Raw genomic sequence first — 12,862 nt, forward strand, 5'->3', positions numbered from 1 at the left:
TGCTGATTTTGGAACTGTGGAAACTGGTTTGAGCCTTGGCTCAAAATATGATTCTGGGCAAATCACTTAATCTCCCTGTGACTGAAAATAAATTACTCTGACCTTGTGTAATATACCCTGGTGCTCATGTAAATGCTCCAATCCCCTCTGGCCAAGTTTGAGTTATATAAAACTGCAAAAAATATTAAATGTGTGCGAGTGATTCTAACCACCTGCAGGAGGACTTGGTGGTGCAAATTATATCAGTGTATTTTAAAAAAATAATCAATATTTTTGGCATTACTTGTATATTACAGTACCTAGTTAGCAATTGCCTCAAAGACAAACATCGTACCAATTGTACATTGTGCCATTGTTTAGAGCTATGTCTCAATGCATGACCTATACAACATTTCTGTAAGTGGCAGTGCCGATTTGGGAAGATGCGTGGGTACGAAGCATGTGTCCGTGAGCAAATTATATCAGTGTATACAACAAAATGTTACTTTTTCCCTAAGAATCCTTTAATATTAACTTTAATATTAACAAAACAATTAAAACGTGCATGGCTACTTCGGCAGAAGTGTCCCAGAGATGGTAAGGCTAGCTACCGAAAAGAGACACCGAAAGCCTGAAGGAAACCCAGGAACAATCTAAAAAACATGTTTTGAGACTTTTCCAGAATAAAGCTCTGTCTTAGATTGCCTGAGGTGCAGTGGAAGGCAGTTCCTTTAGCTTGGGAGCCAGAAAGCTAAAAGAACCGCCCCCAATACAAGCTTTCTTAACCCTGGGTACTTCAGCCAACAGAGCCACTGAAGACCTCAGACATCTCAAGGGGAGGTAGGGTTTGATGAAGCTGTGACGATAGCTGGTACTTGATTTGTTAAAGGCCCTTCAACAATAGCGAAGAGCCTTGAAGGATAGATGCTTCTTCATCGTAACCCAGCGCAATTTATGCAGAGCAGATCCCATCAAAGCCCGTCTGGGAAGATTCTGCAGTAGCCGAGCCGGAGAGTACTGTACACGTTGGAGCCTCAACAGCCAAATCTGAGAGACTCCCAGATATAGGATGTTACAGTTATTCAGACACGAGATGGCTAAAGCCTGGGTTACTGTTTTCCTTCCAGCTTCAGGCAGTATCCTGATGATCTTTTTGAGGGATTTTAGTATCCCAGAGCACTGGCCTGCTAATGCAGTGATCTGGCTATCAAACCTGAAGGCCATCTTAACAGGATGCCCAGATTCTTGACTATGGGTTTTGGCGCTGGGAGGAGACCAAGTGATGGTGGCCACCAGTTCGGGGTCCAAATAGAGATCTGTGCACCCAGGTTGAGGACCAGGCCTGGGCGTAGTCCGCAGAGTTTTGCTACGTGGAATTCTGCGAAGTTACCCAAAAATTGTGCCGTTTCGCGAGTGGCGGAGTGCAGTGCGAACTGCCGTTTGTGCTGGTATTCCTGCTGCTAGGGTAGAAATTCTACTCAGGCGGCAGCTATCGCTTGCGAACTTACCGTTTGCGATCCTCGAGCTCCGCAGAGTGCAGAAAACTCTGCTAACTCCGCCAACTGAGCGAAGTTCACAGCCCAGGCCAATGAGGACCTCAGTCTAGCCTGCATTTTGTTTCAGGCGGTTAAGGTCCATCCAGAGGGCCACCTCAGACAGACAAGTACTCAGAGAGGCCACGGCCGCGTTCTGCGACATAGTGCAATGATCATCAGCGTACAATATAAGGGCTGTTCATCTACTCCTAAAAGCAATGCCCTGTTCTTCAGCCTACAGAGTTTTCATTATGTCACATATGGACAGTCTACCTCTGCAAAGGCAGGCTGCCAGGAAATGGCACTTTTTGCATGTTCACCCCCCACATTTTGGACTGATGCTGCTGGTTTTTCATCTCTGACAGTGCACCGAGGCCTGTTAACCAGACCTCAGTGGCAGTGCTCCAACCCTATACAAAAAATATTTTTAATTGGATCCCTCCAATTAACAAGCACTGACTTACTTATAAGTCCCTACTATTTGATACCCAAGGCCTATATGGCAGAGTGTTCACAAAAGGCTGCCGCAATGGTTGTGCCACTCTGCATGTGACAAAAACAAAATGGACCCCACCCGCCACTGCAGACTGAAATGGCAATGCTTACACTACTAGTTCGAATTTTCCATTACAACTAATGGCAGAGCCCCCACTTCCTATAAAGATAAATTAAAATGTCCTTAATGAAGGCATATGAAGCCCTATGGCTGGGAAGATATATATTATTAATTAGAATGTATATTCTTCATATGTCTTAACAGAAGCACTTCCGATTTGTCATTTCGCCCCATTAGCTAACACAGGGTTACCGTCTGGAATCCAAGCCTGGCTAACCTCTGAATGGGACTAGCTAAGGAGGTCAAGTAATGTATCAAATGGTGCTTAATGGATGAGTCACAATTGCATGACAAGGCACTAGGGGACCCACAATGCAGCTTTTGGGAGTATTTGATTTCTCTGATGACAGATCATCACACAAGATTATTGGTTACCACCACAAAATGGTGGCATGTGCCAGGTGTTAGTACCAGGTGGTGAGACCGACATTTAATACAAAGTGATCATTTATTAAATAGTCTTTGTGTTATGTATGACTCAGGAAGATTTTATTCTTGACTGCGGGTCATCAAATCATAAATAGGGGTCTTGAGGCAAACATGTGGCATTCCTGAAGACGGTGTTTCAAGCCAAATTGAGCGTTGAACTTAAGCCACAGTCTTATAGAAACATCAAATTTGCGATCTATGACAGATTCAAACACAAAGACAACAGATGTAAAGCATATAATGACAAATGATGTTATATATTGTAAATTATAGTGTTGGTATTAACTGTAGTTGACTCATCCAAAGAGTAGACTAAATAAGAAATAAATACAGAAATGCTATAAATGGTTTTAAACGTCAAATGGAAGTGTGCATGAAGTATGAATGGCTGTATAAATGACAATAAGAAGAATGTCTCATTTGAATGCATGTTTGTATCTGATTTTGTGACAGTCAGTCATGACGTGGAGGATATTGCCTGTGAAATAAATTTTTGTAAAAAAAAAATTAATTATTAATAATTTTGATTGATAATAAAAATACAAATGTAAAGCAAATGTTCTTCTCTCTGGGCCATACATTTTTGATTTGAGTATTAGCTGTAATTAGAATAGCAAGGTTGGGTGGGCGTGGTTTCGGCGCTGCACAGCATGGCCGCGGAGTGAGGCTTCTCCGCCGCGACGGACCTCCTCTTAGCTGTCTTCGGCGCTTCCAGGGTATCTTCAGCAGCTAGTTTATACGTTTCCTTGACCGGAATGTAGAAGGCATCTTTTCAGCTGTCTCCGACCTCCCTCTTCATCAAGATTAAGTGACTTTTGCCGCCTGTATGCTCCGACGCTTGTAGCGCCCGCCATTTTGTCCTCGGTGACGGACTTATAATCGGCAATCTCCTGTGAGTCTACAGCGCCCTCTGACTTGCGGTGGCCACGCTATTCGGCCCATATGTGAGTCATTTCTTCCGCTGCTTTACTCATGAGTATTCTTGACATCGCGCTTTTGATTTTAACCCACTGTAGGCTTCGAAGCTGGTTGTGCCTGCCATTTTGTGCCTCTCCTTCATGGCACAAATACTTTTTTCTCACAAAGCGCATTAACAGTTTGCTCTATTTCAGGAGTGCTGCTTACTTCCTATGTTTTTCCACCCAATTACAACCCTGATGCGTGTGCCTGGTACTTTTATATGAATTATGTCCTATTTTCCACACAGACTATGATACTATATGGAAGATGTTTTGCTGAATGGCCTTTATACATGCTTCTATGGTTTATAGCTGAAATAAATCACCTACTGTTGACATCTAGGTGTCTTGGAACTAACACGCTCATCTAACTACCAACTCGTCCTTTTCAAGTCATAATATAACTTCAGATCCAATCTCGCCACATCTACCCTCATATCATTTCTTATATTACTACATATTGAGGATGTATTTTGTTGGCTTCTTTCGCTACAGATTTGATGATATTTTCCTGATAAGTAAATATATATTTATATGGCTTCCTGCATTTTTTTTTCTGAGGCATATATTCATCCTGTATGGTCTCATTTGCTGAACTGACTTTTGCTGTGCACTATATTTACCCTACTTTTGCACATCTTACAGTACGTCTCTTTATATGGGCAAACTGCACAAACCAAAGTTTGTCTTTGTCTCTTCTAAATCTCCTCAAGTATCCTCAATCTCAACCTCCTCCAACGTCTCTCCTTCTGTGGATCAAATGGCTACCCCGCCTCCACATCGTGTCTCTTCATCTCAAACATCATCGAATAAATCCTCTCCTCCAAACGCTTCTTCTAAACGTTTGAAGCAGGATCCTCCGTCACCAGATAAGCCACCCTCTCCAATTTCTATGGAGTTACTTCTGGAGGAGATTCGCGCTTTGCGCCCTTTTGTTGAGGACACTAGCAGAGACATGCAACTTTTAAAAGATAAGTGGTCGTCTATGGATGCCAGAATCACTTCTGTGGAGCAACAAGTTTCAGAGATTCAATCCAACTCTCAACGCATCTCTTCCCTGGAGAATTTGGTCCGTGCCCTACACCAGCACATTGAGGATTTGGAAAACAGGAACAGACGGAACAATCTTCGAATTTATGGTCTTCCAGAGTCTTTGGAGGGAGACGATCCAGTCACATTCTTCACCTCCTTCATCCCTAAGCTGTTGGACATGCCTCCTACCACTTCTCTCAGTATCCAAAGGGCTCATAGACTTGGCCCACGTTCTTCTGAATCGCCAAAACCAAGAGGTGTCATTCTTCTTTTTCTGAAATTTACAGATCTCCTCTCAGTTCTTTCTGCGGCCAGATCTAAACGTCAAATTTCTTGGATGAGTCAAAGAGTGTTCCTTTCCCAGGACGTGTCCAACGCAACAGCATCCAGGAGAAAATAGTTTTTGAATCTTCGTCCATCTCTACATTCTGTAGGCGCTAGATATGGTTTGTTTCACTCCTATATCTTCAAGGTTACCCACCAAAATAGAATTTGTACTTTTCAGGATCCCGGAGAACTTAAGAATTTTTTTCATCTTCAGTCTGGTGGTGCCATGGATACGTCCACCTCTTTAAGTGGCTGATTGTCCTCTCCCTTATACCTCTTATGTTGGATTTTCCTCATGTAGAATTTTTATGGTTGTTGTATGATCAGCTTTTCTTTTTTCATGTGGTTGACTGCATTCTCATGTTACTAATATACCCATGAGATTTACACATGTTTATTCTCACTTTTACAGCATTTCTACTGTCCTTATTATTGTCCTTTTGGATGTACCCCACGGCTAAGTTGTTCACTATATTGCATACCTTCCCGTTGTTATTTCGTCCTCTGTTCTTATGTTTGTTGTTTATTAGTATTTATAGTATACATCCCTATTGTCATTCTCTTATTTTCCTTTACCTTTTTTTAATTTTTCTTTCATAGATTCATGAAGACCTCCCCCTTGTCTTGCGTAGATCCTTTCCTTTAACACAGGTCCCTGGTGTATTTCCTTGCATCAACGTTGGTCATTTTATCAATTTTTTCCAATTTGTCCTTTGTCCTGTTGCGGTTGGATTTCCTCCCTTTGCAAGGTCCGTCTTGTAGAGTGTCGCCACCTCCCCACATCCCTGTGTTTCTCTTTTTCAGGTACGTTGTTTTCAGTCATCCTTTGGATATGTACTGTCTCTTCTGCGATCTTCTTTCTTTCCTTTCCTTACCCCTCCCCTTTTTTCTTTGCTTATATCTTCTTTTTCTCCCTTTTTTCCTGTTTCTTGGTTTTAATTCTTTATTCTTGCTTATTTTGTCTCTTTCATCTATCGGTTCTTTCGTGTTTGCATGCGTTCTTATAATTTTTGATGTTCTTCTCCCTATTTCACCTGCATTTTTCTCTTCGGCGTTCTGTTGTTTATATATTTTTTTTGCAAAGTTTTATGTTTTCACATTTATCCTGTTTACAAATTTAGAGTTATTTCATGGAATGTAAAAGGTTTTGTTGACCCCATCAAGCGGCAGAGAGTACTTTCCCATTTGTCCTCCTATACCCCTAACATTGCTCTTTTGCAGGAGACCCACCTTGATGATCTTGAATCTCTTAAGTTAAAAAGGAATTGGGTGGTTACAGTTTTATTTTCTCCCTCTCCCAATAAGAAAAATGGAGTTGCGATTTTAGTTCATAAAAAGTTAAAATGTAAAGTGTTATTGGAGGAAAAAGACTAAGGGTGGGCGTAAAATCCATTTCGCGGGTGAATTTGCGGATTTTCCGCGATATTGCGATCCGTAAATCTCACGAAATCGCGGTAAAATCCGCGAATCAGCGGGGACGTATTTTCAGCCAAGCAAGGGTTACAGCAGCAGGTGCAAAAGTTGAACCTAATTTCTTTGTAACCTTTTACAAAAGGGTTATCGTCTCATTTCAATAGTTAATGTTGATTATAAACTTTTCGCCAAATTACTTGCTTTGCGTTTGGATTCCTTTATGCCCCATCTTATTGGTAAAGAACAATGCGGTTTTATTAAAGGAGGGCTTACTTCTGATAATTCTCGTCTTTTTTTAACGTTTTAAACAAAGCCTCTTCTTTTGTACAACCTTTAGCTGCTATCTCTGTCGATGCTGAAAAAGGTTTTGACAGAGTAGACAGGTCCTTTTTATTTGCTTCACTTAAATGGCATGGCTTTGGCTCCAAATGTATTTCTCTCATTTCCTTATTATATTCTTCACCCAAAACTTCTGTTCTTGTGAATGGTCATCTATCTTCTTCTTTTACTCTTCAAAGAGGAGTTCGTCAAGGTTGCCTTCTCTCTCCACTTCTTTTTGTTTTGGCCCTTGTACCCTTCTTGTCCTCCATTCGCCAGAATACTTCCATTTCTGGTTTTCCCTATGGTGAACATCAATTAAAAATCTGTGCATATGCCGATGACATCCTTTTATTTATTTCAAATCCTGAATCGTCTATCCCTCCTTTATTATCTGAATTTGAAGCATTTTCTCTTGTATCTGGTTATAAGATCAACTCAGATAAAACATAAATTCTCCCTTTGAATAAGTTTTGTCTCCCTCATTTCTTTTCGTCCACTGGTTTTACCTGGAATAGTACTAAGATTAAATATCTTGGGATCTGGTTTTCGAATTCTATTTCTTCCTCTGTTAAACGAAATATATCTGCTGTTCTCTCCCAAATTGATCAATTATTTTCTACTTGGAATCCTCTCTTTCTTTCTTGGTGGGGTAGACTGGATTCTATTAAGTTGATGATTGCTCCTATTCTTCTCTATACTCTCTCCATGCTACCTGTACATATCCCTATTCTCTATTTCAAACCTCTTGACTCTTCTATCTCTAAATTCCTTTGGAAAAACAAAAAATCTAGAATTTCTCTTCTATCTCTTCGCAGACCTAAATCAAATGGTGGTGTTAATTTCCCAGATTTTCGTCTATATCAAAAATCCTTTTCTTTTCGTCAAGCTTCACGTTGGCTCTCCTTGGACTCTCCTCCCCTCTCTCCTCTTTGGCTTTCTATTGAGCGTTCCTTCTTATCACCCTTTTCCTTTGACGAATTCATACGTTTCTCATCTAAATCCCCTTATGATTCCTTTCCCTTGTTTAAACATACTTCCTCTCTTCTTAAGCCCTTATTCTCTCCTGCATCTATGTTGCGTAAATCCTTTCTTCATTTACCCCTGTGGTATAACTCCCTTCTTCTTGTAAATAATAGACCTATCAACTGGTCCTCATGGAGACTTAAGGGTATTATATGGATCCGTCAACTCTTTGATGGTGTAATGCCTTGTTCTTTCCCGCATTTTCAACTTCAATTTCATTGTCCTCGTTCTTTCCTGCAGAAATACACTCTTCTTATGGAACTTATTCTTGAACGTTATTATTCTCTTCCTTCATCATCTTCCATTGCTTCCCCTTCTTCTCATCTTTTGCCACTGCTTCATACTTTTCCTAAAGTTTCTCTTATCTATAAATTATTTTCTTCACCTAATCCGGAGCGTCTCAAATCCAAAGTGGAACTTTTCCTGGGAGGCTGATTTAGGGTGTACTTGGCCCATTTCCCTCTGGAATAAAATCTGGTCCAAATCCTTGAAGACTTCTCGTTCTGCATACCTCACTCAATCTCTCTTTTTTCTTTATCACAGACTTTATCTTTCTCCTCTTTCCCTTTCTCGCTTCTCAGCCTCCTCTGACTCTGCTTGTTGGACTTGTAAATCACCTAATGCTGATCTTCTACATATGTTCTTTTTCTGCCCTACAGTTTTCACTTTTTGGAGACAGGTTTGGTCTTGCATTTCCCATGTTTTCTCTCTTTCTGTTCCATACTCGCTCCCTCTTTTTTTTCTTGGCAGTCTCTCAGATATACTCACCTTACCCTCATACTCTCAGGGTCTCTTCGACCTTATGCTTGCACTTGCTTTTCAACATATATCCTCCAATTGGAAATCCCTTACAAGTGTTTCCATACTACATTATGGACCTAAAAATAAATATAAATAAGTCCCATACTATGGTCGTAGGGCGCCATGCCAGTAAAGGGAAATACAAAATCTTTAAATGTAAGGGTGAGATTGTCACCAGTGTCTCCACGTTCCCATATTTGGGGGTTCTTTTCGACCAGAAAGGATCTTGGGGACCCCAGGTTAGGGCGAAGAGGCTGGCGGTGACAAAATCCTCAGCAGCCATAATGGGCTGCGCGAACAGGTTGGGTGCCAGGCCGATGGAAGCCCTTTTGAAGATCTATAAAAGTAAATCTGTCGCCTTGGCTTCTTACGGATCAGCCCTGTGGGGATAAGTCAACCTTGATCATTTCCAGAAGGCAGAAAATAGATTTATCCGGTCCCTCCTGTCTGTCCCACAGTCCTCACCTACTTTCTCAATACACATGGAGGTGGGGTTGGACTTCGTTACTGACAGTTTGAATATGGCACCCCTGATCTTTTGGTTGAAGACTTGGCTCAACGAGGAGCTGCCCCTCAACCATAGGATCATGGCTGACGTTATGTCGCTGGACCATTGTAAAAGGGTGCCATGGATGGCGTATCTGATGAAGGAGTTCTCAGATCTGGGACGACCAGAACTTTTTTTCATCTCCCCGGGACATCAAGATTCAAGATATAGACTTGATCAAGAAACAATTTATGGAACTTATGAAAACAGCTGTGAGAAGGCACTATCTTCTTGTTAATTCTTTTGCACTAGCACCTTACCTTGGCCTGGTCACGATCCCATTCCATAGATTCCTCCTTACTAAGTTCAGGTTTAATTTGATACATTTTTATCTGGGCAATTTTAAAACATGGGAAAAACCTGATTTAGCCCCCCCTTGTCACTGTGATCACTTTTCTGTTCAAGACACTATGCATTTTGTTATGTTTTGCGGGCTTTATTTAGAGCCCAGGAAAAAACATCTGTTTCCTGTTCTGAAGGAGGCTGGCTTCACACAGGTGAGGCCAGCCCTGCTATACTTACAATCCTTAGATAGCATCCGCACTACATTTTGTATGGCCAAGTTTCTGGTGGCAGCTGTCAGAACTAAAAAGATGCATCAGAACAATGGGGCTCCCAAACGTGTTCATCACTGTATTTGAATTCTGTCAAACACAAAATGAACTTATTTTGCCTTTTTATAAAACTCATGTTGTTACTGATTTGTATAATATTGTAAATAGTTTTTTAAAATGGTATGAAATGTTTTTATCTTTTTGTATGATTTTTAACTAAATTGAATAAAGATATTTTTGACTGACTGACATTGGTGGAACTCTTATTTAATTTCCATAGACTTGATGTTTCCTTCGCTTCCTCCTGTAAACCACCTCGTAATGTTGACCTCTACTGGTTGCCTCTTACTGTATACCTAGTTCATTTAGCTCAAAAGAAAACGTCTCCTATAAATGCCGAAAATTTTAAACCTCCTTGAATGATTTTACTCTCTCCTCCTTGTATATTTCCATACTGTTTTTCTTGCCCTCATTATGATAATGTTTTTACATCTCCCGTATAATTTTTGATATTTGCTTGTATGGTTTTGCCTTTGCCGTTATTTTTTTATAGCAATGGTTTGGGTTTTATTTTATTTTCTTCCCCCCTTTCCTTCTCCTCCTTCCCTTTTCCTTTTCAAAATACCATAAAATGCTTTTAGTTCTCTAGCTTGTCATTAGGATTATTTTATTTCTTATTTGTATTGTATATTTTATATCCCCCTTCCTGATGTCAGTTGTTATCATTAATAATATAAATAAAGCTTTTCAAACATAAAAAGAATAGCAAGGTTGCCGGGGATATTTGTTTGCATTATTAACCTCTGAATGGGACTACCTAAGTGGGTCAAGTAAGGTATCAAAATAATTGAGGCATTAAACCCAACCTGATGCTGAGGTTGAATTTAATGTCACTAATAAGAAAAGCAGGGAACATAACACTAAGAGAAGAATGCATGGCATAGAAATAAAGATCACACTCTGGCGGCCAGATAACTGTCCAAAGTAACCTCTCTCACCCCTTAGACCTTTTTCCGTGCAGGATTTGGTCGCCCAACCCGGGCCAGAGCACCCGCCCTAACTATTTCAAACTTTTGAAAAGTTTAAAAACTTTTTGTTGACTAGTGCTTGTTTGCGGTTGCATTTAAAAGTGATAACACTTCTAAAATCTTAATCTTTGGAACCCTCTAGTGGACTTTGAATATCAAAGTCTCTAAAAATTCATAAAAATACACTCTTTGTTTATAAATTGTTATCCTCTCTCTTTTATTGGTGTGTTGTGAGAGGTTGGCCTGGTATATGCTGTCTACTAATTAAAGTGGGCACCTTGCAGCAGTCCAAATGACCCTTATGATGTATGAGGTCAAAGACAACCTTTAGAAAGCTATCCTAGTGGTAGCTGTGAAGAGCAGCCTTCAGGCTTAATCTTGAAGGAATGTAAAGCAGCTTGTTTTACAAGAATATCACCTCCAGAATTAATTAAAATCAAAGGAGAACCACACAGTAGTTATATAAAAACATGTATTTAATAATATAACACTTTCCAGTATCCTCTACACGAGGATAGAACATAAAGCACACAATATGAGATCAATAGAACAGTTGTAAGTAGCACAATACACAGTGGGCTCCAGGGGGAGACCAGACCATATACTAAAATAGTGGTATAACAACCACAACTTGGATCAAGCCAAGGTCTGGAGCATGTAGAATGGCTGGGACCCCAAGGAACCACCCAAGGTGAGTAGATAGAGACCTCATGGAGGACGGGTGCAGATTGCTTACACGACCACGAGCTCCATACAATTCTATGGGGAAGTCGTGGTTGCAATTTTACAGTTTAAGGACCCTTCTAGGAGGACTTCAAGGAAACCCTTTGGAACTTAAGAGGTTGGAGAACCACCCCACCCATGGATACCATAGTACCCGAGTTACCTATCCCAGAGGAGCCAGGTGCATAGGTCTGGAGTGGTGTCGGAAACCACTGTCGTTCTCAATGGAGGGCCTGCGAAGAAGGACTGCTGACGTGCAGGTGGAAAGGGTCCGGTGGAATCCAAGCCTGGATTCTGGAAAAAAAAGGAACCTAAAAGCAGAGGGGACAGAGTCTGGATCACTTCAGAGTGAACAGGGGCTCGGTAGGCGAATGCCCACCGATGGTGGGTGTTTCAGGCGGAAGAATGGATGCTTGACTCTGCAGCCACGAGGACCAGGAGACATCAACAATGATCAGGAGCCAGATACGATCTGTCCTACAAAAGATGTCGAGTGCTGAGGAGTCGGTGTCTGGCTGGAGCACCAACAAGCCTTGGCAATAGCAAGCTGCGCAGGTAGGTCAAACAGGTTACTGTGTGGACCAGCAAGGTCCAGGGGACTCACCAAGTAATGAGGAGTCAGGGCACATCTGGAGCAACCAGGAAAGCCCAACAGAAATCAAGATGACCCTCAGGAGGACCCACAGGCAGAATCACCAGGAGTCGTAAGGGGATCTCAAGCAAGATTGCAAAGTATCAGCCCACGGAGCACTCGGTGCGAGGAGGCCAGAGTTCTTTTGAGAAAATACTGCTCAGGGTAAGAACTACACGGAGTCCAATGCACAAGCTCAGGAAATACCAACAAGCATATGCAACTGCAAATGGACGCGGTGCACAAGGGTTCGGATTAAGCAGTCCCCACAATGGATACTGGCCTCAAACTTGCTGAGAGGGCAGATCAACCTCAGGGACCTCCGTAATCTACCTCCTGTGTTGCTGAAATCTTCGAAGTCTGCAAGAGCAGCAAACCGGTCAGTTGCATTGACGTGCCAGCAAATGCAGGGGAGAGACTCCTTCACCGCAAGGGTGATTCTTCAGCTGTCCTTAGTGCACCACAGGTCCTGAACTGAGCCTGTATGGAGCAAGGGCACACACAAAGCTTTGGACGGAGCGGGGGACAAAGTCTGGCCCAATCGAAGTCCAGCGAAGTACAGAGTATCCAGACGGTCAAAGGTCAGTGGTTTCTTCTTGTAGAATCTTGTCCTTGTAAAATCTAAAGTCTTACACCCAGGTAAACCCTTTTGTACCCACTGGAGAGAGTTGGACAGATTCAGGGGACCCTCCTAGAGGGAAGGGAAGGACAGAGAGGAGATTACTCCCATGTCCTTTGTCCAGTTTCATGCCAGAGCAGGAGCCAACGGCTCCCTGAACTGGTTTGAGCTGAACTATGCACAGGGATACCAAATGTGCCCCAGGTGCAGACTTTCAGGCACTCTCAGAGTGCACCCACCCAGCCCCAATACACTAAATCCTGTCTGGGAGGTGGGCACACCTCCCTGTGACAGGATGCCTATTGTGCTGCCTTCCTATGCTCGA

This window comes from Lissotriton vulgaris, chromosome 2_1 (assembly GCF_964263255.1).
Source record: "Lissotriton vulgaris chromosome 2_1, aLisVul1.2, whole genome shotgun sequence".
Classification (NCBI taxonomy): Eukaryota; Metazoa; Chordata; class Amphibia; order Caudata; family Salamandridae; genus Lissotriton; species Lissotriton vulgaris.